The 25,222-nt window shown below is 44.8% G+C and overlaps 1 long non-coding RNA gene across 3 annotated transcripts in view; it reads right to left on the bottom strand.

Annotated features, from left to right (window-relative positions):
- Positions 1–13,788: 13,788 nt before the first annotated feature.
- LOC139083286 (uncharacterized) overlaps positions 13,789–25,222 on the bottom strand; it is a 59,679-nt gene continuing 48,245 nt past the window's right edge. Inside the window, exons 4-6 of one of the 3 annotated variants that reach the window (XR_011539888.1) lie at positions 24,916–25,016; positions 16,421–16,531; positions 13,789–15,530 (exon numbers count right to left, since the gene is read on the bottom strand). This is a non-coding gene — a long non-coding RNA (uncharacterized lncRNA). Of the gene's footprint in view, positions 15,531–16,420; positions 16,532–20,303; positions 23,887–24,716; positions 25,017–25,222 lie in introns of those variants that run through there. The other 2 variants (XR_011539887.1, XR_011539886.1) reach the window with 2 other exon arrangements.

A 25,222-nucleotide genomic window follows, 5' to 3' on the forward strand; every position in this document is an offset into this window, starting at 1 on the left:
TCAGAAAGTTAGCAGGCTAAAAAGGTGTTTGGACAAGACTAAATATGGTGGGCAGATGGCAGGAGGGGGTTGACATGGGCTTCTCTCTCTCCTGGGTGCTTTTGCATGGAAGGAGGAAAGAGTACATATACATACATACTAATCACCATGCAATGTTTGGACTTTGGTATTTGAGGCTGATTCTCTGACTTGCCTTGCTCAACATCTTCTCCAACTCTACTTAATGTGTCTTTTTGCTCTACAAAAGCTATAAGCTAAAAACTATATTTCCCTGACTCCCTTGCAGCCAGGATTCCATTGTGACTTAGCCTGTGCCAATCAGAAGCAATCCTTCAAGACATGCATTCGGAAGTGAGTTGAGTTGGGAGAGAAGCAGGTCATCACAAGGCTCCGGAGGCAGCACTGAAGGCATGGTTCCCCACTCGATATGCAGCTTCCTGGGCTGCCCACTTCTATGGCACAGGAGATGTTCCTGGAAGCTCAACTGGAATCCTGTTCTCCAGCACCCCAATGACCCTGCTGTCCATTTAACAACAGAAGTAACTCCTTTTCTGAACTGGCCAGCATGACTCTGTTCTCTGTCACTGAAGCTTGATCACAGCATCATAGAGCCCTCGATCTGTTTCAGCTTCTCCCACTCGCTAGCTGTGTGACTGACCTTAGACAAGTTACTATGTCTCTCCAAGCCACAGCCTCTTTTCTCTAAAATGGAATTCTTGCCTGGATTGATTGAGAAACTGCGTGCAGTGTGCTCTGCATGGTGCCTGACCCAGAGCGAATGTTCAACAAATATTCGCTGTCACCACCTTATCTCTGAACCTTTAGGAGCAATGCAGTGGAAGTAGGTGTCAGATGGGGAGTGGTACTAGAGAGACGTCCTGACATAAGATGATGGCTTTGTACTCTTCAGGGTGCAAAGGGAAGTGGCACACAGGAGCCCAGACTTGGAGTCCTCATTAGTAACGTCCAGCTCCTCTAGTAAAGTGTGAGACCCTGGGGGTCTTAGGCTGAATTTCAATCCTATTTATATTTCCTTTAGCTTCTAGCAGAAAACTATTACAGAGGAGCGTGAGAATGTCCTGGGTGAGAGCTCCAAAGGCTGAGAATGGTATTGGAACCAGAAGCCATGCAATTACTAGCTATGGAACACCACTCCTGTGCTCAACCTCTGCTAAAAGTAGCTGTGATGGTGAACAGGACAGACACTGCCATTCTCTCCGCAGATTTCCCAGTCTAGCACAGGAAACAGCTGCTTAAAGCATTACACTTATGTACATTAACATTAGGATAGATGCTATGGAAGAAGGGAGCACAGTGATGGTGTGGGTGTAGTCTCTGACCCAAGGGAGGGTTTTTCTGAAGAAATCATATTTAGGCTGAAGTCTAATCAAAGAAATAAATCTGTATCAGCTACTTCAGTTCCCCCAGGGGTTTTTTAGTGGCCAAGAAGCTTTTGGTGCCAAGTGTAGTTTGCAGGGAGAGGAACGTAAGTAGATGATGCTGAAGGCAATAGGGAGACAAGGCAGACTGTGGAGGACAAAGCTGTGTGGTAGAGGTTGGGATGGCAGCCGTATGCAGGATACAAAGGAGAATGGAGGGCAGGGGCAGAGGTCATGGGCCTTGGACCTGGACCACTTCAATGGGGATGGAAAAGCAGGTGAAAGAAACCATTTTTGCAGAGAACCTGCAGATTTGGCTACATGTACCCATGCTTCCTTCTCCTTCAGGATCTCCTCAGAAGGTAAAAATGAGGTGAATGTAATCACTTAGTTGGCCCAGCTTCTCCTTGGGGAGCTTTGACCACCCACCTGTGTGTGCCCATCAACAGCTGCAGTCCCACAATTGTTTGGGTGTTGATCTGTCTTAATCCCCTTGATAATGTGGGACCTCAGCGGAGAAAGGATGCCTCCATCTCTGCACCACAATGCCTACAGCTTAAGTGTCCAGGAAGTGGTGGCCAGCAGCGGGAATGATGGTGGATGGCGCTCAGGAAATGTTTATGGAATGAGACCAGGCACCAAGGAGTGACACCACTTTATTAAATAATGAATAACATGGTGACAACCCATTCCCTCTGACTCTCAGAGGAGTGTCCTATCTGCCAGCTAGCAGTGCCCACTGAGGATAGGATGTTGCAATAGATAATAGCTGAGACGTATTGAGCCAAGTCCTGGGCTCAACATGGCTGAGAGCACTGTGGAATGCCTTGGTGGGTGCAGGGAGAGGAAATGGCAGAGGGGAGACGCCAAGTCGATGGAATGGCAGCTCCTTGCTGGAAGATTGAAGGCAGCCAGGGAAGGAGAAGGCCTGGCTTTGGATGCTGTCTGCTCCTCTTCCAGGGTGATGCAGGGAAGGGCAGTAAAATGGAAGTGTCGGTGTCTACTCTGCCCAATTCATAGCATCACAGGTAAGCCCAGATGAGTCAAAGAGGGAAAGAGCTTCTGAGGGCCGTAAAGATGCAACGACTTACTAGTTGAAACATCGCAGGACTGCAGAGTGCAAACTGAGACTGCCTAGGTTGAATCTTGCAGACCATGTGGACTAACATGGCCAGGCTAGCAGCACCAAGTAGACTTGCCGGAGAAGGTGAATTCTGAGCAGAACTTAGAAGCAGGAAATGTATGAATTTGAAGAGAGGAGAGAGAACCCTTCTGGTCACCCTTCCATTTGGTGCCCACCTTATGTAGCTCACTGGATTAGTTCTACAGTTCGCGAGGTTGGCATGCTTTCCAAATGAGACAGAGCAGGAGCTCCGCATGGGTGTCTCCATGCTGCTTGGGCTTCCTCACAGCATGGTGGCTAGATTCCAAGAAGGAGCATTCCAGGAGGACAACATCAGTGTGCAATTGCTCATCAAGCCTCCACTTACATTACACTTGCTGGTGTTCTTTTAGTTGAAGCTGGTCACACGGCCACATCCAGGGGCAATGCGGGAAAGGACCACGTGAGAACCTGAATACCAGGAAGCACTGTTCTTTGGGGGCCCCACAGTAATAGTTTACCACAAAGAGTGGCCAAACGCAACCAAACTAATCAATTTAAAATCATACTAGCATTTTATTGATTTTTTTTTACTTTTTATTGAAGTATAACATACCTATAGAAATGTGCAAAAATCATAATACACACCTTCATGGATTTTCACATATTGAGTACACCCATGTACTCGACATTCGGATCAAGAAACAAAACATTACCAGCACCCCAGAAGCCCCACTTACGCTCCTTTTCGCTCAGTCCCCATTTCCACCCCACTCAGGGGAACCACTCTCTTGACATCTAATAACACCGATTCACTTTGCAAGTTTTTTTTTAACTTTATATTGATGAAGTGAATGACTCCCATCAATGGTTTCTTTTGTTCAACATTCTTTGTGAGTTTATCCACATTGTTCTGTATAATTGTTGTTTGCTCATTTTCATATGATATTCCATTGTATGACTCAACATATTTTATTTATCTGTTCTATTATTAATTTGCTTAGTTTCCAATTTGGGACTGGTGCAAATAGTGTCACCACAAACATTCTAGTACATGTCTCTTGGGAGCGTATCTGTGTATTACTGTTGAGTATATACCTAGGAACAAAATTGCTGGATCCTGAGGTACACATGTGCTTTTAGTAGACAGCACAAAACCGTTTTCCAAAATGATTATGTGAGTTTCCATGTTCACTGGGGTGCATGAAAGTTCTCTTAGCTCCAAACTTTTTCCATCCTTTTCGTTTTAGACATTTTGATGGGTTTGTAGTAACATTGCATTGTGGTTTTAATTTGAATTTTCCTAATGATTAATGAAGTTGAGCACTTCTTCATAGGTTTATTGGCCATTTGGATTTCCTCTTTTGTTTAATGCCTTTCCAAATACTCTGCCAATTTTAAAATCTGATTATTTTGTCTTTTCCTTTTTGCTTTGTATGGGTTCTTTATATATTCTGGGTATGAATCCTTTGTCAGATGTATCTTCTTTCATTCTATATATTATCTTTTCTCTGTATTAGTGATAGCTTTTGATGACTAGGTTTCCATTTTAATGTAGTCTAATTTATCACATTTTTTGTTTATGGTTATTGCTTTTTATATCATAATCAAGAAATCTGTGCCGGCTCCAAGATCACAAAGATATTATCCTGTGATTCCTTCTAAAAGTTTCATTGCCTTACTTCCACATTTAGGTTAATATGGAATTGAATTTTGTGGATGGTGTGAGATAGGGGGCTAAGATTTTTAAACAATAAAATGCGGATATATCCACTTGACCCAGCACCTTTCTTTGAAAAAAAACATCTGTTTAGTCTGCTTGGGCTGCCATAACAAAACATCACAACCTACGTTGCTTAAACAATAGACATTTATTTATTTACAGTTCTGGAGGCTAGAACTCCATGATCAAGGCACCAACAAATTCAATTTCTGGTGAAAGCTCCCTTCCTCATTGTAGATGGTTGCCTTCTCCCTGTATCCTCACATGGCCTTTCCTCCATGTGCACGCAGAGAGAGAGAGAGGGAGGGAGAGAGGAAGGGAGGGAGAGAGAGAGGGAGGGAGGGAGAGCTCTGGTCTATCTTCCTCTTCTTACGAGGGCACCAGTCCTATCGGATGAGAGCCCCACCTTTAAGACTTCATTTACCTTAATTACCTCCCTAAAGGCCCCATCTCCAATACAGCCACATTGAGGGTTCGGGCTTTAACGTAAGAATTGGGCGGGGATGCAGTTCTGTCTATAACAACATCCTTTACACACTGTTCTCCAGTGCCTCATTTTTCATAAACCAGGTAACACATGCATGCATCCGTTACTGAGGTCTCCATTCTGTTCCACTGGTCTATTTGTCCATCCTCCTACCAACACTGCACTTTCTTCATTAGTGTAGCTTTACAATAGCTCTTGATATCTGGTAGTGTATGTTTGAACAGCTTTGTTCTTCTTTAAGATTGCCTTGGCAATATTGGCCCTGTGAATTTCCACATTTTTAGAGCCAGCATGTGAAATGCCATGGAATAAGCCTTTCAAGTTTTCGTTTTTTGTTTTATTTTGTTTTGGCGACGAAGATTGATCCAGAGGTAGCCTCTGTTGCTAATCTTCCTCTTTTTGTCTGAGGAAGATTGTCACTGAGCTAATATCTATGCCAATCTTCCTCTATTTTGTATGTGGGATGTCGTCTCAGCATGGCTTGATGAGCAGTGTGTAGGTCTGCACCCAGAATCTGAACCTGCAAACCCTGGGCTGGAGAAGCAGAGCACACAAGCTTAACCACTACACCACCGGGCTGGCCCCAAAGCCCTTCAAGTTTTGACTGAGATTTTTTTGAACCTATAGATTACTTTAAGTAAGACTGGCATTTTTACAATATCGGATTTTTCAATCAATGAACATGATATAATCCCTCCTTTTACATACAGGAAAAAACTTAAACGAAGATCTGACACTTGGTAGTGTTGAGGATCTTGGAGGGGCTTACACTGAAGAGGGAGTCACAAGTCCACCCATACGCATGAAGAATTGTAGGATCTATTACTTTGAAAGTGGGGCCTCCATCAGCAAGGAGATGAGTACTCTAGAGGAAAAGCAGCGTCAACGGGAGCACGGTGGCACCAAGGCTTAGAGGATCAAAGGAGCATCGAGCCAGGAGTCAAAATTCGTAGCTTCCTAATAAGCTGTCAATCCTTAGCCAAGAATATTGTCTCTGTGTCTCAGAGTTATCGAATATAAGAAACAATCATAATCTTTATCCTGCTACTTCATGTGGTATCTGTAGGAACAAATGAGACAAAGTATACGGAAATTCCCTCTAAATTACAGGATTCTATTCAAATAGAAGCTATCTTTATTTCTACCACACAGCTACTTCACAGGATTGCTGTGAGGAAACAGATTACCAATTTGCGCTTTGCTGACGATCCAGAATGGTAGATGCCAAGAATTGCAAATTAAATAACTGGAAGCAGATTCTTAGGAAAATAGTCCACCAAGCGTGAATGTTTTTAATAAGGCATCGCTTAGCTAAAATTTAACCTGGAAGCCATCCTTGACTCTTTCTTTCTTTACAGTCACCTTCAGTCATCAAGTCCTACATTTTAAATGTTGCTAAACGATGCACTCCTTCCCATGCTCAATTCTCATCCCTCCAGTCCTCGCGTCTTAGAATGGGTGACCCAGGAAAGAGAGCCTGAGGCAGAATCATATATGCTACTATCTTAGCAGGAAGTGCATCCCCTGGGAAACAGCCATGAGCAAGGAGGGGAGTGAGCCGGGGGAAACAAAAGAGAGAGCCAATGTGAGAGTGGAGGCCCCACAAGATGACCACTACTTGGTAGCAAGTTTACTTGCTGGCTAGATCTGATGGGACCATTTTCTGAGAATGTCCAAATCTCTGATTGATCCATCCTAGAGGAGGAAGGGGACATAAATTCTCCACCTGCTCCTGTTCTCTACTGGCCTAGGGTTCACCCCATGGGACTTTAATTCCCCTCATTTTTTCAGGTTGCACATGTATGAGCACTCGGGTGGAGTTAGGAGGTGGGAGAGGAGGCACTGAAGGATTGTGTCGGTGTGATTCCTTGGGATCCATGCAGAGCTGGTCAGAGCAGTGGCTGGTGTAGCACAAGTAGCCAAAGGCCCTGGAAACAGATGAGAGACAAAGGAAGTGTCTGATACCCCTGGCTACCATACTCTCTCACCCGAGTGAGGGCTTCGAGGCCTTCCCAATGTCCAATTCAATGCCTAATCTCAACACACATCCAAAGTATTGGATGAATGACCTTACTGTCTCTTCCTTTAAAAACCTTCCTTATAATGTCATTTTCTACAAAGGGAATCTGTCTTCTCTAACGTCATCTGTTACTTGAGATAGTAGGAAGAGAAATAGAACATGATTTGATACAGAGCCTGGGGTATTAGAAATTGGATTCAAATTCTCTTCTGCTCCACACTTGCTTTGTGACCTTTGATATCTCTGAAATGTGATGATTTCAATTGTAAAATAGGGATAATAATGGTCCTACCAAATAAGATGTTGTGAATATCAAATAGGTAACTATATGTTGGACCACTTAACAGAAAGTAAGGCACAAGGAAGCCTTCAGTGAATGTCAGCTGTCATCAACAACAAAATCATCATTGTCATCATTGTCATCAGCGTCAGAATCACCATCATCATTATCATGAATATCAGCAGCATCACCATCATCAGCAGCATCAGCATCAGCAGCATCGCCATCAGCAGCAGCAGCAGCATCAGCAGCAGCAGCAGCATCATCATGAACATCAGCAGCAGCAGCAGCATCACCATCATCATCAGCATCAGCAGCATCAGCAGCATCACCATCATCACCATCATCATCATAATTGTCATCAACATCAGCATCGCCATCATCAGCGCTGTCATTGTCATTGCTGTCATCATTGTTATCTTATGGTTATTAGGACCCTGCTTTGCTGCTGTCAGTGGTGTGATGTGTTTTCTTCATCTAGAAAACAGAAGTATTAATGATCTCTTCTTAAGACTTTTGGAAGAATAGGATGAGTCAAATTTGTGAAAAAGCTTTATCAACTCTGGTGCCATCTCTGAAGATCAGGGGGTCACCATTGCTCTGACTTCCCTCATAATTCTCAAGCTTCTCAGGATTTGAAATACATTTTAAAAAGGGAAAGCCAGAAAGAGTGGCTTGGATAGAGAAGGAGAGGGTGATGCCTCTCAACAGAGATAGAGAGAGAGACTTATGATACACTGTTTCCCGGGAGCATCACCTCACTCGATCCCCAGGACAGCCCTCCAAGGAAGGATTTATTACCTCCTCTTGCAAATGAGGAAAAGAAAGCTCAAAGAGATCAAGGAATACACCCAAGTTCACAGGACTAGTAAATCACGGAGCCAGGACCGTGTCATTCCATCCCCACTCCCTCCCAACACAGCGCTCCACTTTTGACGTTAGGAGTCCTCTAAATCTCTAGACTCAAACAGTCACTTCTGCACAGTTTGAAAACCAGAAATTAATTCCTGGGCCCGTGGGAATGCTCTTAGAGCAGAGATAATTCTGCAGTCTATCCTTGCGTATATTCTCTGCACATCTCCACTTCCACCTGGTTTAGAGCCATAAGTCAATCTTTTAGCCACTAAGCTAAATTCCCAGGGTGCTCTTAAGATACAGAAATTCCAGCAGTAAATAGCAAAACTGTTAGGCCAGATTAAACTTGCCAAAGTGATTTGAGCAGAACTGAGAAAAATGGACCCCCTTGAAATGATATGCTATCAGCCAACAGTAACATAACCCTGGAAACCAACCTTTCAGTTTATTATTCAACATGCAGAACACATGGTAGGAAGGAGACTTGGCCAAAATCTAGCATCAACAGCGGGTGTGGAAAATGTGAGCTGGGTTTAATTTACTTTTCATTCCCTCTCTCTCTCTTTTTTTTTGCTTTTTCCCAATAAAATGATCCGTGTGGGGAATTCCCTGATTCTGACATTTGGAATCTCCAGAGTCTGTCTGGAAGGTGACTAATGATAGTGCAGCCCCTGAACTAAAGATTGTGATCAGAGGGAGACGGACGAAAGGGAGCAGAGCAGATGTGTGACAAAGCAGGAATCATGCAGATTCAGACGGGGGGCCCATGTCGCAGTGGGGAGGGGTGCATCACAGACATTGAGAGGCAATTTGGTCTCCATTTTCTCTCCCTTTTTCTTGTAACAGCTTAAAAATGGAAAACAAATGCTGTGGGGGACTTTATTTTTCTAGGGAATTGATACCATTTTTTTAAAAAAGACCAACTTGTGCCTACACAGGGCAGTTTTTTTATGACAGCTGAGGACTGCACAATCCTCTCAGCCCCTCTCTGAGGGCCTCTTTAGCTCCGGTCGGTGGACACAAACAACTCTAAGCAAATACTGCACACTCTTGTCTATTTTCACTCCTTCTTTTTAGCTTTGTTTCTGAAGAGGCCCCTCCACTAAGGTGACATTGAGATAAGTACGTCACCTTAGCTATGAAGGAAATATACTGTAATCTTATAACCAGGTGGGTAATTTAATTATAAAATTATTCAGACACCTGGGACAAGGCCCAGATGACAGTGCCATCCTGTTTCTCTTCTCAGCCTGTGTTTTGCATTGTAACTATCATTGTGTTTTATTTGTTTATTTATTTTGCTGAGGAAGATTGGCCCTGCGCTAACATCTGTTACCAATCTTCCTCTTTTTGCTTGAGGAAGATTGTCCCCGAGCTAACATCTGTGCCATTCTTCCTCTACTTTACATATGGGACGCCACCACAGCATGGCTTGATGAGCAGTGTGTAGGTCTGCATCTGGGATCCAAACCCATGAACACGTGAACCCCAGGCTGCCAAAGCAGAGTGTGTGAACTCAACCACTACGCGACTGGGCTGTCCCCAAGCATTGTGTTTTAGAGTAACTTGGGGCATTTGCATTGATTTAGTCTTTCTTCTCACAGCTTCAGCCCGAAGCCCATCCCATGTGTGTGCAAGGGCTTTCGGACGGGTGGACACTTGCTGTGAACTCTCTCTCTCTCTCTCTGGGCCTGACTTCTTCTCTCTCTTTCTCTCTCTCCTGGAGGCTCAAAAAGTCCTTCTTCAATCTTTCCTGTGTGAAAGTGCTTCTAAAATCTGAAATTATGCCATTTTATGACACACATACGTCTTTGTCCTATGTATTTAATATCAGATTGTTACATTAATTGAACCAGGTAGGATTTATTCAAAGAAAGCCAATAACCAACAGATGCTGGTTGAAATCCTTTGATCTTGGGTTTCACAGCAATCATTTAACCCTTGTTATTATATTATACCCTCTGTTCCATTTTCCTTTTATAAGAAATATGTAGCCACTAGCCATCCAACTGTTCATTCTTTTGCAAACATCTATTCCATGGTACTTTTGTCCAGATCCCAGACAAACAAAGCCTATTAATATTGCAGGAAAGGGTGGTGGACATGCTAGGTTTTTGATATTTTTCATTAGTGACATCCTTGGAAATGTCTTAAGACTGTCCCAGCATGTCATAGGCACAAATCAGTTGAGAGGCCCCAGTTGGTAGAGATGAGGTGGGTGACCGGTCACTGAGCCAATGCACACTGTTTGAGTCCCCACCATGCTGTAGGGGCAGCCGCAGAAGGGATCCCCCATTTACAGGTGGGTTGGCCAAAACTGGACAACGCCCTTCTTCCGATTTATTTGCTTCTGGAACTGAGATATGATGCTCCAAGGGAAGCAGCCCTTGGCCGCCTGCCCTGTGGAAAAGATGACCTTATGTGTAGTCAGGAATTCTCCTGGAAGATAAGGGGCTGGAAGTCCAGTTCCCATTGCCCCCACCCCTCTCTTCAGGTCAGATATCAGCCCCTGGGTGATAGTCCTCTGATCTATTTCAGTCTGGAAAACAGTATCCTCCAGAATGGGCCGCTCTGGCCGTCATTGCATGGGCCCTTGGGGGGGACTCTGAAATGCTACTGACAGTTTCCATCAGCAATGAGCACGTCAGCAGGTGGGGACAGAGGCCCAAGGCCGCGCCAGTGGTAGGTGAGTCAGGGGGAGCGAAGGAGCCCGTGTCTCACCCACAGCAGCTGGGCCTGCTCTTCTCACTCATCTTGGACCCCAAACAGATGCAGCTCCTGAGTCTGGCAATTTCCTTCACCCCACCCCCACCCCCATGAACCTCTCCTCATGCCCAGGTCAGTGGTTCCTCCTCTTAAAGGGTCTGGAGGACCCTGGGAGGGCAGGGCTAGCATGATGTGGGGCCCCTCAGCCCCAGGAGCCTGGGCGCAGCTTTGATGTCCACTTGCTGCAAGGTCTTGAGTGCCCTGGGCTGCAGGTTCCTCATCAGGAGAAGTTTTTTCTTTTCTTTACTTTTTTTTTTTTTTTTGAGGAAGACTGGCCCTGAGCTAACATCTGTGCCCATCTTCCTCCACTTTATATGTTGGAAGCCTGCCACAGCATCGTTTGATGAGTGGTGTGTAGGTCTGCACCCAGGATCTGAACCCGCGAACCCCAGGCTGTCACAGCAGAGTGCATGAACTTAACGGCTGCGCCACTGGGCAGGCTCCAGGAGAAGTGTTATTTTTAATGGGTCTTGCTCATCTGACCTTTTATGACCCTGAGTATTTGCCGTGTGCTGAGGGCATTCATCGAAATATGATAAACCCAGGAGCCAGCCCTCTGCAAAGGGGCCTTCAATCTCCGCCTGAGGTGAGCTGTGAAGGGAAGTTCACTCCTAAAACCTTAGAGGCAAACCCGTTTCCATTTGTCAGCTGCATCCTGGACAGATGGGCTTGGCCAGCAGGCACGAGGAGGCCACGATTTCTCTGGAAATTCTAGCCACGTGAGAAGGTTTGGGACCCACTCAGGCAGCTAAGCCCTGAGGCCCAGCGGCCAATTTAGAATGATATCAGCCTCCCTAATTCAAAGAAAACCAGCGTAGTCAACCAATATTTGCAAGTCCCCACTTGGAGACAGATGCAGGCTTTTTGGTGCCTGTATTTAAAGACATTAAAGACGTTTCTACCCTGTATTTAAAACCCTGCCCTGTGATTCTCGGTCACAGAATACGTATGTCAGGGAGAGCTCGCAACAACTTGAAGTGAATGCTTTTCACCCGTTGTCAGAGTCGGTATTTACCTTTGAAGACAAAGAGGTCAGACCTTGTCAAAGGGAGGCTAAGTCAGCGAGCTTGGGTATTTTGTTCAAAGAATGTCGTTAAACTGACATCCCTTAGAAAATGCTGGAATTTTTATCTTAATGGAGAAATGTCAACTAGCCCATTGTGACAAGAATGCACTTGTCACAATAATTTCAACTATTAGTCTTGAGGGATTTCAGGGCACAAGTTCCCTTTTCCGCACCTCATTTTGTGTGTTTCTATTGATCTTTATTTCTTTTTCATGTTGGAGGTGAGGCACCCTGCTCGGTCTTCTGACTCTGGGACAGCAGCGATTTTCCACGACCAAGACCCTCCCCAGCTGCGTCCCCTGGAGCAGGGAACGTGAGGTTTTCTTGTTGACCACTCTTCACCCCAGAGACATGTCCTCAAATTCATCCAAGTTGGAGTCAGCCAGTTGTTGGTCTGGTCACAAATATGAGCAGCACCCAGCGAGGTCCTCCCGGTGACCCTGTCGGGGGTGGCACAGGAAGGCAGCCTGCTCTCCATCGTGCCACGGCCCAAGCCCTCAGCCTGCAGGCAAGCAGCTTTGACAAGCAAAGAGGCGCAGGCACCACTGCCTTCTATGGAAGGCCCCCATGCACCAGCAGCCTCAGTGTTAATTTAAGAAGTTGACCAAGACTATTTGGCGCAGTCCCTGGAAACCGAAGAAGGTGGGAGAGTGATAAACAAAGTTCTTGCTTCGTTAAAAGCACATTTGTAAAAGATTAGGCCTGGCAGAAAAATGACAATGACAGCTAAAATTTTTAAAATCAAGTCATTCTTTCCCAAGAGATTTCTTCCAGACCCTGGCGGATTCAAAATGCTGGGTTCTCTCTTCCAACAGAACCCTAACATCTGAGTTAGGGTGAGCCAAGTGTCAGTTCCTTTATTGTTTTCAAACAAGAAGAACTTTTTTCCCCAAAGTGACCCCATCTCTCAAGCCCATAGCAAGAATGAGGCCTGCTAGGCACATGCCTAGACTTGGCTCCATCCTGAAACATGGGGCGAATGTGGAAAGTACAGGGTGAGTGTTCGTAGGAACAATGGACCTTTGATGTTTTGGTAAACACGGCTTCTGTTAGAAGTCACTCATAAGACTGAACGGCTGCGGCAGAGGAAGGAACTGGGAAAGTGTGGATGGAGGAAAGTGAAATTTTAGTAGTGGCTTGATAGCCATCTTCGTCTCTTTGAAAAAGGAACTGTATAAATATTCTGTAATTCCAGAGGGCAGACCTAGGGCCAATGGGGAAATTACAGAAGGAAGATTCCTAATTAATGGAAGAATTTTCCAACAACTAGCACATCTCAAATAGAAAATGGAGAATGCTTAGTCAGCCCCATTCCTCGACGCGCTGAGGCCCATCATTTCCTGATATTGAGGAGGGGATCCTACAGTGGGGGCAGGGGAATGGGACTAAATTAACATCTGCCTATGACCTAAAAATTGTTTGATTCTAGCTTATTGCACAATGCTCCATAGAAAAAGTTTACAGGTCAGAAGCTCGGAAAACAGTTGTTCTTGCCCATTTTACTGTTTACTTGTCAAATCCTTTTCTGAATGAGGATTCATTTGATAAAGCAAAAACATTTTAACATTCTCTGCTGGTCCGAAAGCCTCATATTTCCTCACTGAATCATTCTAATCTGTGCACATGGACAGCATTCTTGCTCCTGGTGCCAAGAAGTACAATCAACTGAGGGAGAGTGTTTCTTAAATAACAGTGGCATTTCCAGTTGGCGAAACATAGATTATTTTTGCTATGAAATTGATTTCTTAAGACCTTGTGATTAATTATGTCTGTAAAACAGAAAATCCATCAAAGACAAAGTATTTTTCCCTTCAGAAAACACAAATTCCTACAATGTCATTGACTACATATGACATTCTATTAGTAGGCACCTTGTCTCCAAAGATATATTTGGGCTCACTTTCCACTCTGTCTTCCCGGGCTCTTGGGAGATGGATGGCCCACGACAAAACCAGGAGAACACTTGGTGCCATTCTGCTGGTTCTTGAGAATCGAAACGACATTTCTACCCTGTACTTGCTCTGCAGGAAGAGCCCTATGGGGGAAATAATGAAAGATGATTCCATTTCCAATGTGATAGGGATATTTTGGTGAGTCCTGTTGGCCTTACCTTCCACATGGAGCCAGAATCCTAGCACTTTCCGCAGCATCTGCTGGTAACCCCCAGGCCCAAGCAGGGCAATCACGTGGCACTATTCCAACAGTGTTTGTGCAGTGGCGCCCTCTAGGATCATGCAGACACAGCCTATAAGTGGCAGCCCTATCACACACCTGGATTATTGCACTTGCCTCCTAACCAAGCTACCTGAATCCATTTCGCCCTCTTTTTGTTTATTCTAAACATAGCAGCCAAAGTGATTCTGTTACAACCACAATTGGATCACACAACTCCACAGTTCCAGCCCCTCCAAGGGCTTCTCATCCCAACCAGAGTCAAACCCAGAGTCCTCCAGAGGCCTCAGCGCCCGCGTGCTCCAGCTCCTCCCAGCCTCTCTGACTCACCCCCAGCCCAGCTGCACTGACTCTCTATTTCTAGGACAGGCTACCATGGCTCTGGACCTCGCTATTTTTGGTCCCTCTGTCAGGAATTCTTTCTTTCTATGGGCATCATCATGGCCGGCTCTCTCTCCTTTTTTAAATCTTCAATGCAAATGTCACCTTCTCAGAGGAGCTTTGCCCAACCACTCTTGTTAAAATTTCGGCTGCCCCGTCACATTCCCTTTCTCTCTCTCCTGCTTTAGGTTTTCCATAGCACTTACCCCCACTGACAGACTACATAACTTACCTACCTGTCTTTTTTCCTCACAAGGAAGCAACATGTCTGATGGTAGACATTTCTGTCTTCGTCACTTCTGTATCTCCACTGACTGGAGCATGCCTGGCACATCATAGGCCCTTGATGAATATTTTTTGAATGAATAAATGGGTGGATGGATGGATGGATGGATGGATGAAAGGATGGATGGATGGATGATGGATAGATGGATGGATGGATGGATGGAAGGATGGAAGGATGAATGGATGGATGGACGGATGGATGGAAGGAAGGATGAATGGATAGATGGATGGATGGGCGGTTGGATGGATCCCTTCCTCCAAACCAGAGAAAGAACAGTGTGCTACATAAGAAGCGCCTAAAGTTGAGAATACTGGGACCACGGTGGAGATTCTGATTCAGTAGGTTTGGAGCAGGGCTGAGGAATCATTATAATGAGCTCCCCGGGGTTTATCATGTACATTGAAGTTTGAGTTCAACGGATGAGAGAGAGAGGTCTGCAAAAGACTTTCCATTGACCTAACCACTCAGCAAAAGGATTTGGGATGGGCAGACTATTCAGGGAAACATTCTCTGGGAAGAATGGAATTTGAGAAGAGGTGGCAGTGGCCCCCTTTTGTTTGAAGAGCATGATGGCTGTCATGTGTCCTCCTTCAAGTTTTCTCAGACTGCCTACACAATGTCCTGAATTCCTCCTGGAAAAGACATCAGTTGAGCGTGCACTACGGTCTTCTCCTTCCTCGACAGCGAGGTCACTCACCTCCTTCTTTCCTTGCCAGGAAAGCGATGGGAACTTGGAGCAGCCCAGATTCCTCACAGCACGCCGAAACCCTGCCACCTGTTGTACTAATCAAACCTCACTTTTAACTAGCACCTCTTATGCTCTCGGCTCGCCACGTGTGTCTGCATTGCCTTCTCAGGAGTCACTCCATCTAGCATTGTGGCAGTTACTTTCAAGCTAGAAGACACTTCTGAGTTCCACAGTATTCTATGCTTACCTGTTTCACGGCACTCATCTACGCAGCATTGTGAAGGATCTGTGACACAGATGTCCAGGCACCTATCATCACCAAGGCCTAAAATGAGTGGGCGCTCAATAAGCATTTGCAGACAGGGAGGAGGGAAGAAAGAGACGGAAAGGGAGACAGAGTGAGGCCACAGTGGTTTAGCAGAATAAGGCACAAAGCACCAACTTGACAAAGAAATGGGGAAAAAAAAGTAGCAGAAGATAACAAGAAGAGAGTATATAGGCTTTTACTAGATGCTGTCAGAGCCCACCAATGTCACCTTGGCACCCTCCGTTCATGGATATGCCCTTGGCTTCTTGATGCAAGTCCCTGGGACCCCCTGTTTGAGGACTTTCTCTGGCTGCAGAACCAGGCTTGGCTGAACAAGCTGGAGAGTTAACATCCTGGAGAAGCCCTCAGCCTCTAAGGAAAGGAGTGGGTGGGAAAGTATCCAGCTTCCCACCCTAAGGGGGGACAACTTGGGAGCACGTTCTCTGTAATCTGCGAGAGTTCCCCAAACGTCCAGCAGCAGCTCTGCTCATTAGGGCAGGTGCATTGGGTTCCCACCCTTCCCGACTCACTTGCCATTGCTTTTTAGGATCACCTCCAAACCTCATGGTCTGCACTCACATCTTGGTCATGAGGTCTGCTTCTGAGGGAGCCCAACCTAAGACAAGCCCCAACAGAAGGTGAAGGCACTTGCACAGATGTGAGACACATAAAAAGCACACGTGAGCCCCGAGTGGTTCTGAAAACGCAAAGAGTTATTAAAAACCTGGGGAAAACCTCAGACCTGGCACAAGGGCTGACTAGTTGTAAAAATAGTTTACAGCAATTGCACGCTTCCAGCCCGACTCCAGACAGTGCAATGCTTTAATTCCCTGTTCTGTGCAGATTGATTTCTTGACTTCTTATTTTCATTGATCTATTTATACTCTTCTGCTGTAGGAAAAGTTCACCTGTGTAGCTCAGAGCCCTTTTGTGTTCAAGCAGCTCCCAGGAATCACCTATGGAGGAGAGTCAAGCTCTGGGCATGTGGGATGGCCAGGGTCCACCCTGGGAAGTGGCCCCTGCAGGAAAAAAAAAGTTAACATCAAGAACTGAAATGTACATAGAATGGATTCCCTTTTAAGCGTATGGGCAGTTATTTAGTCTGATTTTTTTTCTATATGAAATTTATGGACACAAATGACCCATTATATAATGACCCTGCCTGCTTCAAGTTGACTTCCTTGCTGGGGGTTGGGGTCAGACCTGTGCTCGCTGTTCTTCCCTTCACAGCGTGTGAGTAGAGTAACCTCCTCTAACCACAGACGTGTTCCTCTCCAGAATGCCACCTTCCCCAGAGCTGATGCAATGTCTGTTCACCATCAAATCCTCCACAACCAGCCCCCTGCCTTATAAATATTCAGGAGATGCCGCTCAAGTGAATGACAGATGGAAGGATGGATGGGTGGGTGGTTTTCTGCTGGCTTTCCATTCCACAGGTGTCTGGAAACCCTTTTTCCAAGAATCTGTCTTCTCCATTAAGATGGCCATGTTTTAAAGGGATACTTTGGAGGGAGGTATAAGTTTTTACACAGTCTGAGAGTTTGTCTTTTAATAGAATAGTTTAACACATTTATTTGGCCATATTAACTGATTTGCTTGGTCTTAATTCTGCCATCTTAGTTTATGTTTCCCTCATGTTTCCAATTTAATTTCCTACTTTTTGCCATATTGCTTAATTAAGCAATGCTTGCTCTTGTTTCTCTTTATGATTTGTATAGTTTCTGTTTATTTATAAGAACAGTAATGCCTAAGTTTATGAGTAGAACAGCAATGCCTAAAATATACATATATCTATAATTACAAAAACGAAACTTTTTCCCTCAATGTTTATAACTTGCCTCTCCTAGCTCCTCCACATAGGATGAAAGAATTAGCATGTAACATGTTAATACATTTTTTTCTCTTGTCCTACCTCCCTTCCAAGATTTTGCTCAAGTCACTGGGAATTTGAAGTGCAGACTACTATCCTTAAGTTATTTGTACATAACAGATCATTTCTTTTTAGTATGATTTTTTTAACTTTTGCATTAAGTTGTATATCTTGTTATCAATGTTTACTTACTCATTGCGCATTTCCTGTCATTTATTTTATACCATGTCTTCATTACTGTTGCTTCTCATGTTTTGATCCCTGCTCAGTTTTCAAGGGATCTTCGCTGACGACTTTTGCTGTCGGCTGTAAGGCTCCTTCCAGTTCTGAGGACGTCCTGATGTGGCCACAGTAAGGGGCAACTTGGCAATATTGCAGGCTGGGGTCACGTGTTTCCCGTCAAAACTCAGAAGCCAGTGCTCCACTGGGACTGGTATTTCATGCTGCAAAGAAGTCTGAGTGCCAGGCTGTTTCGCTTTTTTTGGCAGGCCACCTGTGCTTCTGGAAGTCTCAGATCTTCACAAACAATGTCTAGTTATAGGCTTCTCGTCTTTAAATCCAAAATGCAAACGGCTTTGCTTTTTTCTGATTATAAATGTGATAAATGTGGATTGGCTATTTCAGAGCTGTCCTTCGATTTCCAAAGCCAGTGGTCTTCAGGGTGAGATATTTCCTCGAGCTGAGCCCCTTCTTTTAAATCATGGATGCTGTCTGGATATCTTAGGTTTTTCTGCTGGCTGACCGTTCAGGGGAGGGATAGGATTGTCCCTGTGGCCTCACTAAGCTCTTTTAGCGCAGACAGTGGGGAGAGAGACAAAGTACGTTGTCTCAACGCCGATGTTTCAAGTACACAGGTCCCAGTGCCGAGGTGACTTCGGGAGCAGCCCCTCTCAAGAGGTGCACCCAGCTGGTGGGAGGGCTGCCTGTCTGCCAGAGGCCCCGAGATGCCAAGGCGCACCCTCCCAAAGAGGCACCGTGAGAGGGCTGCCCTTACTAGCTGTACCCCCACACAGAGCAGCCCCACGGCGAGCCTAACAGCATTGCTGAGACCGCTGCCCACCTCCCGCTCACCTCCAGCCTTTGCCCTCCAGTCGGGAATCACTGCATCCAAGTAGCCTCCTGGGAGGCGGCTCTGCCCAGAGCAGCGCGCAGTAGGGACTTCACAGCTGTGACCAAAGACTTCCTTTTGGGTTTTCCTTGGTTGCCTGAAGTCGGGACCCTGCCCCGACCCCTGCCCTCCTCTCTAACTGCCATGGGAGCCCTCCTAAGGTTGCAATTCTCCAGAGGCTCCTGAGCCCCTTGAGGGAACCATGGTTCCTTTCAGCGACGATTCGGTGCCCGTTCTCTGATCTGTTTCGGGAACGTGACTGCATCCGATTGTTGGAAAACACCAGTGCTCCATCCAAAGTGGGGCCGGGGCCTTCAATTTAGAAAGACACAGCTAGCCTTCGGGGGAAACCCACCGTGAGCATGTCAGCCCTCTGTATATCTCTTCTCTGAAACAACGACCACATTCTTTGTAGTTTCCAATTCCCCTATAAACACAAATGCTGTCTCATATTCCTGGCTAACTTTAAATTAGGAATGTTTTGTTACTTTCCGTGTCTTCGAGAAAGAGACCACATATTTCCACCTTTTATTCCTCATAACAACCGCGGCTTTGGAAGGTAATACCGGACTGACCCAGGCCCATCGCTTGTTTGCACAGTGGAATTATGGGAAGTACAAATATACAAGTATTTGCAAGACAGGTATTTGAATGTAATATTTTATTCTTTTTTCTAGAGAGCTTGGAAAAGGTCTTGACCCACCCTACATGTGAAGCAATTATTTTTCTGGACAGCTCCCCGACGTTCCCAAGGAGAGAAAGAAAATGACAGGTAATTAAAGGAAAGCATGCCACAGGTCCTCCATCCAAACATGGCAGGAGAGGGCTCGCCACACCTAATTTATCAATGCTTGTTTCTCCTGCCTGAGCCAAGCACACAGAACTGCTCAGCAAACGGAGAAAGAGAAAGGGAAAGTCATTCTTCACCTTTTCCAGAAATGTATTTTTGTTTTGGTCAATTTCCCAAATAAATTACGGCCTTGTCTTGCTGCTGCATTGGTAGAATTCTTGCGAGTTGTATTTAGGATTTTTAAAAGCTGTGCAAAAACCCAAACGTATTTAAAATGTAAAAAGAAAAGTTAGCCAAATAGAGTGCTGGATTTTTTGCATTGTTCCACTGGCTCAAGTTGGAACTTAATCATCACAACCATTCAGTCCACGGTGCCTGCATCAAGATGGAGCACAAATCCCAAATTCAAGAGTCGGGACGTCTTGTTTCCATGTAACTCATTAGGCATTTCCCCCTGTGCTGTGATAAATGTTTCTCTCAGCCAGGAACGTCACATCACGTGTGCCGCAGAGTGGTTCTCAGGACATGCAAGCTAATGATGCCTGTGGTTTCAAAACTTTAGTGTTATTATTTGTGTAGGGCATTTAAAAGGTCTGTAGACAGGTTATTAAGAAGATGCTGAGCACTGAAAACATTATTAGACCTTATTATTGTTTATCGTGCCCAGATGTTACGCATTTCAAGCCCCCCAAAGGACTGGCAGGAATGTCAGATACCAAAAGCTTCCTTTTCCTTGTGGATATTGAGTCTACACTTTCCTCATTAAAAACAAGATGTTTGTGCCGAGCACGTGGCGTCCGTCTGGGCAAAGCCTCAGTTCTCAATAAAGCGACATTGTTCAAATAAGACTCGTGACATAACTGAAGAGCAAAACAAAGCTTTGGCTACTGTCGGAAATTCTGGTCTGAAAAAACAAAAAACAGGTGTATGATGTGTGCACATTTTAATTTTATAGAATTTCCTGTTTGGAAAGGAGACTAACAGGGTACACATCCAGGATGAAATAAATCGTGCCAGCCAATGTGCAGAGGGACAATTTTAAAGGAAACTTCTGTTTTTAATGAAAATGAAAGCAAGACAAAGCAAACCTTGACAAGTGTTAAAATGTACTAAATTCTTAGAAAGGCCTAGGAACCCACTCATTGCTATCAGATTTTTAGCTGTTAGTTAAGATACATCATTGGGAGGCCAGCCTGGTGGTGCAGTGGTTAAGTTCGCACGTTCCGCTTCTCAGCAGCCCGGGGTTCATGGGTTCAGATCCCAGGTGTGGATATGGCACTGCTTGGCACACCATGCTGTAGTAGGCGTCCCACATATAAAGTGGAGGAAGATGGGCACGGATGTTAGCTCAGGGCCCGTCTTCCTCAGCAAAAAGAGGAGGATTGGCAACAGTTATCTCAGGGCTAATCTTCCTCCAAAAAAAAAAAAAAGATACATCATGGGAAACTTATAGTTTGACCAGCAAAATTAGTCCTGCCAGCTCCATTAGATATTAAACTAATTGTATTGTAAAGCAAATAATTGAAATAATGAGGAACTAGTTTTTAAAAAGACATATAGAGCTGCACAACAGAATAAACAGAAATAAGGTTATTATAATAAGAATTCAGTATATAATAAATAAGCATTCTATTCAAAGAAAAGAAGAATTATATAACAATTGATGTTGGGATGGCTTGTAAGAATTTGGAGAAAACTAATCTAGAATGAAACCCAATATGAGCTGTATTTACAGGCTCTCTTGCCTGTTGGCTTGGCCAATGGAGGAAGACAGCAGGAAGAACAGAGGACAGGGTGTGCAGGGTAGTTTTCCCCAGTTCCCCAGGCCAGTTGGCTGCCAGAAGGCTGCTCCTCTGTCCTGAAGGCCACAGCTTGGCATAGCCAGCCTTTCCATACAGCTATCCAGGACTAGCAAACTGCTTACACATTTGCTCCTTTATGGGTAGGGATGATCACAGTTTCCAGCCACTGCCAGGCCCAGCGTGCTCATTGTTCCGGGTTGATTCCCCTCTGCCCTGCTGATGCTACTGTGGTGATCCTCAAGCTTCCCCCAGTTACACAGTTCTAGGGCCGTCTGTTACCCCTGGGCTGCCAAGTGAATGAGGAGCCCCGGGTACGGCCACTAAGTTTCACTTCACATACGATTTTAGATTCTGAAGTTTATCTCTAGGACCAGAGATTGACACTGTGGTTCCGATTCATGCTCACCGGACATGCAAACGACCGGCTGATGGGGATTAACATCATGCTGTAACTCAGTGGGTCTCCATCGGGGACAGCTCAAGGGACCTTTGGTAATGTCTGGAGATATTCGTGGTTGATACAACTCGGAGGCGAGGTGCTACTGGCCTGCTGTGGGTAGAGGCCAGAGATGCTGCTAAGCATCCTACGATGTGCAGGATGGCCCCCACAACAAAGAATGATCCAGCCCAGAATGTCATGAATGCTGCTCTTGTGACCCTTGCTCTGACTACTGGGAGGAACAAGGCATTCATAGCAGCAGGTCAGCAAAGATGACTTCTCCAGTGGGAAGCCAATAAGCCTATTGGAAAATAAAATTTATGCCATTGACCCATCAGTGAGCACTGGCCAGAGGTTGAGGAGTGGCTGGGTGATCTTAAGAAACAGTGTTATCAAGCTCAGAAAGCCCAGTATATCCATTTACAGTCTCGGGATGGGCCTCCCACTTGAACTGGGAATCTCCCATTGGCTGCTCAGAAGAGCCCACTAGTGTGGCTGTATGGGGAGTGTGTACGATGTGGCCTCAGTGTAGGACCGTTGGGATTCGGATCCAGTTCCTATCACTTATCACTTGCTCTGGTTAATTTTTTAGTCTCTCTTAGGTTCTGTTTCATCATTTGTAAAATGTGGCTACTCATGGTAGCAAATTTTTTAGGGTAGTATAAGGATTAAATGAGATAATACATGTGAAATCTCATGCTAAACTCCTATGAATATGGCCCTGGAGAGTCCTGTGGTCAAACCTCTTGTACAATATACTGGGTTAAACGAAATTAATCAGGATTGGCTTCTTTTCTGTGTAAGACCTTTCAGAGGCTTTAAAGTGTTACTGAGCATTTCGACTTTCTAAGAGAGGGACACAATGCTCAAACAGCCCCAAGCCTGGGCACCACCCAATGCCACTCTGAAAGGGACGCTTATTATCTCACAGAAGTAACCTCCAGCACACACTGCCGGAAACACTACTGGACCTCTGCAACATGCTGGTAAATGACCCAGAGTGGTGATTTATATACACAGCCTGTTTATATATGTAGCCTGTTGATGTGATGGATGACATTAATTCATTTTCAAATATCGAACCAGCCTGACACACCCGGGATAAATCCCACCCGTTTAAGGTATACAATTTTTTCCATAAACTATTGAATTTGATTTGCTAATATTTTATTGGGGATTTTTGCATCTGTATTCATGAGAGATATTGGTCTGTGGTTTTCTTTTCTTGAAACATCTTTTTCTTTGGTATTAGGGTAATCCTGGCCTCGTAGAATGAATTAGGAAGTATTCTCTCCGCTTCTATCCTCTGAAAGATACTGTAGAGAATTGGTATAATTTCTATCTTAAATGTTTGATAGACTTCACCAGTGAATCTGTCTAGGCCTGACACTTTCTTATTCGGAAGATTATTAATTATTGATTCAGTTTCTTCAAAAGACACATTACCTATTTATTCTTGTGTGAGTTTTGGCAAATTATGTCTTTCAAGGAATTGGTCCATTTCAACTAAGTTATCAAATTCTGGAGCACGGAATTGTTCATAGCCTTTCTTTATTATACTTTTAAGAGCTCATTAATATTATATTGGTCACTTTGAGCTTCTATTTCAGAGGGTGGTACTCTGATTTCACCCAAATCAAAGTCCACCCTTTGGGAGTCTATAGCTATGTTGGCCAATTTTATCCACCTGACTTTTCATTGTTTTCCTTTGCTGAACTTTTAACACTGGCCTGGATTTTGGTTTTTGGGTTTTTTAAAAAGCTTGGCACCTGAGCTAACAACTGTTACCGATCTTCTTTTTTTTTCTTCTTCCTCCAAAAGCCTCCCAGTACATAGTTGTATATTCTAGCCGTAGGTCCTTCTGGTTGTGCTGTGTAGGATGCTGCCTCAACATGGCTCAATCTGCGCCCGGGTCTGAACCAGTGAAACACTATGCCACTGAAGAGGAGCGTAGGAACTTAACCACTCAGCCACAGGGCCAGCCCAGTGCTGAGCTGGCTTTTAGATTTCCATTGTTTTCAAACATGTACAATATCTTTGGTCATTTAAGGGAGAACATATTTTGTTTTTCAACATTTACCCTTATTAGCTTAATTCAAAAAACAAACAGTTAAATTGGACTACCTGCTCTGAGTCCATATGAAATATAAAAAAACCTCTCTCTACATTATTGTGGGTTCAATTCAAGCAACTGAAATAAATTCACACATAGAGATGATAGGGATTACATTATTTGTCAGAGTCAAAAGCATGTATATTTGAAATATGTTAATAAACCATAAAACATTTTACAAAATATAGAAACATTTAGTCTCAATCTTGAGTTCTGGAACTATGTCACTTAAAAAAAAAAACAGGTAAGGGGCTGGCCCAGTGGCGCAGCGGTTAAGTGCGCACGTTCTGCTTCGGTGGCCAGGGGTTCACCGGTTCGGATCCCGGGTGTGGACGTGGCACCGCTTGGCAAGCCATGCTGTGGTAGGCGTCCCACGTATAAAGTAGAGGAAGATGGGCATGGATGTTAGCTCAGGGCCAGTCTTCCTCAGCAAAAAGAGGAGGCTTGGTAGCAGTTATCTCAGGGCTAATCTTCCTCAAAAAAAAAAAAAAACAGGTAAATCCAAATTACAGAATAACACCTAAAGAAATTAGTACTGAATGAAAAGGAAATGAATTTTGGAATGCCAAGCTTCATGTACCAATAACTCAAAGTTTGGGGAAAATACTGAAGCCCCCCATTCTAATTTCTGGGTGATCACTTATTTGAGTAACACATCCCACATCCAGAGGCCACTTAACTCTATAGGTTAGACAACAGAAAAGAAACCAATCAAGCCATGGAGTACCAAAGCAGACAAGGAAACCCATCTGTTATGTGAAGAATTATGTCCCCCCAAATTCATATGTTACAGTCCTAACGCCCAGTACCTCAGAACGTGACTGTATTTGGAGATAGTGGGGTTTTTTGTTTTTTTTGAGGAAGATTAGCCCTGAGCTAACATCTGCTGCTAAGCCTCCTCTTTTTGCTGAGGAAGATCGACCCTGAGCTAATATCCATGCCCATCTTCCTCTACTTTACACGTGGGATGCCTACCACAGCATGGTATGCCAAGCGGTGCCATGTCCACACCCAGGATCCGAACCGGCGAGCCCCAGGCCGCCGAAGCTGAACATGCGCACTTAACCGCTGCGCCACCGGACCGGCCCCTGGAGATAGTGTCTTTAAAGAGGTGATTAAGTTAAAAAGAGGTCATTAGGGTGAGCTTTCACCCAAGTGACTGGTGTCCTCATAAGAAGGGGAGATTAGGACACAGACACACACAGAGGAATAACCACATGAAGACAGAGAGAAAAGATGGCCATCAACAAACCAAGGAGAGAGACCTCAGGAGAAACTAACCTTGCTGACACTTTGATCTTGGACTTCCAGCCTCCAGAACTGTGAGGAAATCAGTTTCTGATTTTTAAGTCACTCAGTCCATGATGCTTGTCACGGCAGCCCTGAAAGATAATACACTGAGTCCGGTGTTGGCCATCCTTTGAGCACATCCCCAAGTGCAAATCCCATTATCAAGAGCCATAGTTGTCACTTGATAGCGTGCCACTGGAGTATGTCATCACGTAGACTGGCTTTTCTTGTCATGGGTTCTTTCTTTGAAATGTAACCAATGCTTCTCTTTATGTGTTCAGCTTATCAAGGTTTTCCA

The sequence above is a fragment of the Equus przewalskii genome, chromosome 5 (assembly GCF_037783145.1).
Source record: "Equus przewalskii isolate Varuska chromosome 5, EquPr2, whole genome shotgun sequence".
Lineage (NCBI taxonomy): Eukaryota > Metazoa > Chordata > Mammalia > Perissodactyla > Equidae > Equus > Equus przewalskii.